The sequence below is a fragment of the Cavia porcellus genome, unplaced genomic scaffold, assembly GCF_034190915.1.
Source record: "Cavia porcellus strain 051 isolate PalLab524CR breed Dunkin Hartley unplaced genomic scaffold, mCavPor4.1 scaffold_2, whole genome shotgun sequence".
In the NCBI taxonomy this organism is placed as follows: domain Eukaryota; kingdom Metazoa; phylum Chordata; class Mammalia; order Rodentia; family Caviidae; genus Cavia; species Cavia porcellus.
This window is the reverse complement of record NW_026947485.1, coordinates 31,961,184-31,967,686: the sequence shown is the minus strand read 5'-3', so window position 1 is coordinate 31,967,686 and position 6,503 is coordinate 31,961,184.

Genomic DNA, 6,503 nt, shown 5'->3' with positions numbered 1-6,503 from the left:
CATTCCTTGCTTCAGGATGCAGAGCATTTTGGGTTTGGGATTTTTAGATGAGGGATGCTCAACTTGTATTGTATGCAAATATTAAAAATAAAAAATGTGAAATGTGATGTATTTCTGGCCCTAAGTATTTTGGATAATGGATAATCAACTTATAGCATATATTATATGTGGTTTAAATCAAAGACAATAGTTGAAATTCTCTTACCAGTATATGAATCCTTTTTTCTGGAATCTTGTCTTTGTCATTCAGTTAAAATTTCACTGTGCATTTGGAGTCTGTCATTCTATACTTAACCCACATACTGTGTTTCAGTCATAAGTAGAATTTCCTAGTACAGGTAATTATGTAATTTCAACAGCAATCTCTCCTGCCCTTAGCTTCACATTTGCTGAAGGAATTAAGTGGTGCATTTTGATGTTCTCAGGTTATTGCCAAGAAAAGGGATAAAAACATTTGGAAGATGGTAACAGATCTGCAACACATAGTGTACTATCTGTGGATTTTTTTTTTTGTTTGTTTACCAGATCTTTGTGTTCCTGAACTGCTATTAAAGCTTCTGGTATAAAATGGATGACTTCAATGGGTATGAGTCAGCTAATAATCTATAAAGCCAGTTAGTGCCTATGAGCTAGAGTAACATTAATTTTGTTTTATGATGACCTAGAAACAAATGACATGAGGTATTTGCTGAGGTTTTTCTTTAAAAATTCAGAGTAAAGTGAACGATGTCCCCTTGTCTCTAGTGACAGCTAAATTATATCTCGCTTGGGGATTTTTTGGGATTTACAAGTTGTTTCACTAATTTAAAATTCTGTACTGCAGTAGGATAAAGATGATATGCTTTTTCATACCACAGGGATATATGTGCACCTATGTTTATAGCAGCACAATTTGTAATCGCCAGATCTTGGAAACAACCCAAGTGTCCATCAACTGAGGAATGGATAAAAAAGTTGTGGTATTTCTATACAATGGAGTATTATTCAGCTATAAAGAAGGATCGCATTGAGATATTTATCAATAAATGGGCGCAGCTTGAGACCATACTCATAAGTGAAATAAATCAATCTCGCATGTATGAATACCGAATAGTTTCCCTAATGTAAGTAATGATTCAAATATATAAAAATATGTGATAATCATGATTCCCCATTATGTGGCCTTGAAGCCTTATAAAATTTTCACTTATTAATTAGAAAGGCTTTACTCTGGGCTTTTTGATATGGAAATATTTGAAGCTATAGTATATGAAGTTTTATCCAAATATTTTAAGGAAAAAGACAGACACTATGGTAACTACTATTCTTTAAAAAAAAATTATTTAGCTATTTCTTATGTTTATTTTAATTAAGGGAAAAACTTAAAAAATTAGGATATATAGTAGTAACTCTTTTTGATCTCCTATTAACTTGTTTTGAAGTCCTGTAATACTCCCAAGATCTTGTTTTGACTGATTAGACTCTGTTCCATTCTGTGCGATAGTATCAAGTTTGAGGGTATAGGCAACTAATTTGAAGGCAATAAGATTCACAAAGATGCCCATTCTGGTTTGACTATTGTCTCCTTTGGAAGTCCTGTAATGTTCACAATGCCTAAGTTTTATTGGTCTTGTTCTCCACTGTTTTGTCCAGCTTTATAATATCTAATGAGATGGACAATTCCTTTTAAGGAAACAAGAGACAATGTTGATAACCATTGTTGATGACCTTGTACTCTGTTCTACATCATGTGCTATGTCTATCCTTGGTTTGGACTTACAGCTTTGTTTTGCCATATTTGACTTTATTCTCTCCCCCCCAAGACAGTAATGAGAACTGAGGAGTAATAAAATCCAAAATGTATAAATTTTGTTATAAAAAAGAGAGGGAGGGGAAAAAAAAAAGAGCTCTAACGGATATAACAACAAGTGTGTTTAGGGATGTTAAATAGCTGACTATATTAATGTTTTTGGATCATTGAACACAGCTGTTTGCAGTCTCTCCGTTTGAATGTCTACTTTGTATTCTTTGATACTGTGATTTGAGCAACTATTTCCAAGATGATATTATGTAATCTATTAACAGGTGATTTCTTACTGTTATGTTTTTTTTTTGTAGTTATGTAATATGTGTAACCTTACACTGCTTTGTTTTGTTTTGTGTTTTTCTCTTTTTCCTCTTAAATAAAAAAAAAAAAAAAAAGATGATATGCTTTTCAGCAAACAGTTGCAATAAAAAGTATTCATACACAATGTAAATTGAGGTATTGAGGGACAATTTACATTGTTATAAAGAATAAAGTAAAGGCACAAAGACCTTTGGGGCTTAGTTACAATTTCTTATATGTTTTTTCTCATTTACCTGTTGGGCTTAGTCTGCTGGAGTACATGTTATGTTAATATAAATATGAATTTATTTTTTACCTCCGGTTAAGAGACTAGAATGTTATTACAATCAACCACATATTAGTGGCTCTTTCCCATTATGCTTATATTTATTGGAATTATGTAGCGATTTTTCTGTAGAATACATTATTAAAGGTATCTGGATTTTTGAAATGTTTTTAGTAGCTAAATTTAATTAAGTCAATAATTAAACTTACATAGAGTACCAACAGGAATAGTAGTATAAGATTTGCTTTAGGTAAGAGTTCAACATTTTACTTGGAGGAAAGTGGAAGAACTTTTAAAAAGGGTCTTGCAATGAAATTCCCACTCAAAATTGCCAATTTTTCCCAGAGAATAATTGTTCTCTCATTGTATCTTCCTATCAATAATTCTTTGAGAATATTTTTTTTTTTTGCTAAATTTTGTAAGGCATATAGTCTTTCACAAGATGTCACGTGCTTTTTTCCCCTTGTCACATAAGGAAGTAGCCAAGGTCTTATGTTTTACATCATCATCTATAAAGAAAACTAAACAGCTTACTAAAGCTAATTGATTTTTTACATTAAGCCTGAACAGTAAATCTACCCCCTGTATTTTTTTTTAACACTTTATTACTACGGCAGTAGATCTTCAGAACTCATAACTCTTTGGCAGTCACATATTTCCTCTGAACTGGGAACTTATGAAACGTTTCTAATATTTATTTTTGAGAGAGTAGGGTTATTTTATTTTTTGCCAAGTTAATATGTAGTACAATGATTTTGTGTACCTTGATAAATTTTAGTATACTCAGAGTTGTACAGCCACCAACATAATTAATCATAGAACACTTTCATCACTTCAGAAAAACCCCTGTGCATATTAGCAGTTACTCCCGCAGCCCTATGCAACCACTCTCCCAAGCCCTATTGGTCCTCTCTCTCTAGGGGTTTGCCTGTTTTGTGCATTTTCTGATAATTCTTAAAGCTCAGCCCTTTCTTTGTATCTAAGGTAAAGATAAGTAAATTCTCCAATAAGTTTGACAGTAAAATAATTTTCACATTTAATTTTTATTGAATGTTAGTCTTTGAAATAACTCATCACATAAGAGAATTCTTCCTTTAACTAAAAACTCCTATAGCAATGTAAGACTGTTCATTCAGTTCACTGAAGAAGTAGAAAGCAGTAATCTCTGTTAAGGTGACATTATCTTAAGTGAACAGTGCTGTTAAAGTTGCAGATCTAAAAGTTCAATGTGTACAGTTCTTAGTAACCTACTGCAAAGTGGCTTCGAGTGTCTACAGAATATTAAAAACAAGTCCTGTTTTAACACTATGTAGGATGAGTTAGATCTTTTCCATACATGTGAACATAAGAAAAAAATCAGAGCTGGATGTGTAGCTCAGTGATAAAGCATTTGCCTAGCATGCATGAGGCCCTGGGTTTGTTCCCTGCAAAGAAAAAAGAAGAGTATGATATATATTATCAAGGAAAGATTAGGTTGCAAGTCCTAAGTTTCACCATCTAATCTGCTCTTTGATGATGCAAGACCAAGTCTCAGCATTCCCTTTAAATTGTCCACACAATTTGCTGAATCCACAAATGATTCCTAAATGTGCAGCAATGAATATGAAGCCTATATTATAAATGTGTGTTTAAAATTAGGTCTAAAACATTCATTGGCTTTATCTATTTCAAATTAATTAGAAGCCATTCATTGAAATGACAGTTGAATAACTGAATTTCTAAATTCATCACTCAATAATAATCAATAAGAGTTTAAAACTTCCTTTCGCCAAAATGCAATTTATAGTTGTCTAAATTATATATCTACAGGACTTGATGGGTCATTTAAATTCTAAAAATAATTTAAAGATAGATTTTAACAACTAAACAATCTCTTTACTTGCCTGTACCTAATATGGGCAGTAATTCTGTAAATTGATTTGAGGGCATTCTAAAGGTCTGTTACTATGGCAACCAAATTCAGAAAACTAACCTCCTAAACACTGCTGTCATAGATGAAGACAGGTGGCTGACTAATCTTGGCTAGTGCTTTTCATTTCCATCTTTACGCGGCTTACTGTCAGCTCCTTCCTTTGATTCTCAAAGATGATGTGCGAGGCAATTATGAGGCTTTCTTCCCCGTGCCTAAGTGCCTCCTTTGCATAACATTGTCTAGTTCATCCCCATGAGAGTTACCCCATGACAGATCTTTTTTCTCTTGCCACCATTATACACTAAAGGGAACCCTCAGTAGAAAATATCTCCATGTACAATGTGCTAAAGGCATTTCTCAATTGCACATATGTATCTCAGAATCACTGAGTTCTTAAGACATTTGATAACACTGATTAGAAGAAAAGGCAAAATCGTCAGTGATGATTTTTAAAAATTATCTATGTTTGGGTAATTCTCACTTATGCATATCTTTTGAATGTATTTACAGTTCTATGCTAAATCAGTGTATTTGTCTCTGATAACCCTCATATTACCCTGATGGCAACATGCAATAAATACGTGCATACACAGTGGCACAGATATTTCTCGGTATCCTCAGGTTCCACATCCTTGTATGAAACCAAGGATGAAAAATATTTTTTAAAATTGGGTCACATAAATGCCTGCTTGGCAAACATGAGGTCATGAGTTAGATCCCTGGTCAAAAAAAAAAAAAAAAATTGGGTCTGTACTGCATACAGTTTAACAACTATTTATGTGGTATTTACATTGTATTAAGTGTTATACATACTAGATATAATTTAAAGTATACGCAAGGTGTGTATAGGTTATATGTAGATACTATTTTTATATAGGAAAATTGAACTTCTGAAGATCTTGGTATTCTCAGGGGTTCTAGAAACAAATTCCCACGGATAACCATTGAGGATGACTATTATTTCTGTATTTAATTTTCTTGCCTCCGAATTCTCTTTCTCTGTATCTTTTTCACTTTTTGAGACAGTCTCACTATGTAGCACAGGCTAGCCTTGAACTCATCCTGCCTCAGCTTTCTAAGTGCTGGGATTATAATCTTGAGAGGAGAGGCTATGATATACTCCCCCTCCCCATTTTTATCCTTGTAGCAACAGTGCAGTGTCAGATGTGTGTTCTAGATATATGTTTCTTGTGAAGTTAATATGTTGAAGTTCTGTAAGTAGAATGCATTTGTAATTTTTCTTTTTCTTTCTTTTTTTTTTTTTTTTTTTTTTTGTCTTTTTCCTTTTTATCGGTACCGGGGATTGAACTCACGACTGCCTGCTTGCAAGGCAGGCACTTATGCCGCTGAGCTAGATCTCCAGCCCCGCATTTGTAATTCTTAAAATAATGAGTCTAGTTGAGTATGTGTAAGGAAATATGGTTCCTTTTAGGGGCATTAAAATTAGTAATTCTAGGAAGGAAAATTGCCATGGAACATGCAATAGGTTGTCCTATTGCAAACAATTAAAAAATCAGGGGGCTGGGGATTTAGCTCAGCGGCATAAGCACCTGCCTTGCAAGCAGGCAGTCCTGAGTTCGATCTCCGGTACCGATAAAAAGGAAAAAGACAAAAAAAAAAAAAAAAAAAAAATCAGGAAAAACATTGAGCAATAGGCAAAACAAGTCTGATTCTCAAGGGGGAAAAAAAGGACAAAAAATGAGATAAAATCAACAGCTGATAAGTTTTCTACTTGGAGGCAAAATGAAAGGAAACGAGCCAGGCATGGTGGTTTCTGCTTGTAGCCCTACTACTGGACAGGATTATGCAAGCCGATGACTGAGGCCCAGAGTTTGGAATCAGGATGAGCAGCAGAGCAAGATCCCATCTCAAAAAACAAATGAAAAACCCACAAAAAACAAAGAACACAAGACAGAGCCTTGTTATTCTGCTGAGTTGAAGCAAAAGATAAAGAAAAGTTTAGGGAGGTCAGTGCAGCTAGAATTTGTGAGCAGTAGACTGGAAAGAGAAAACTAGGCGGAAAGAACTTCAGAAACTGCTCCCTGGAGACATTGCCTGGATAGCCAGCCACCTGTGCATGCAAACAGTAAAATGCCACAGGCTGGACCAGGAATAGCTTCTGAGGAAAGAATAAGTACCAGAGAGCTGCAAACCAGACAATCCTGAGCTCACACAAAGCTGGAAATCATTCAAAATTCCTGCCATCTCACTGACTACAT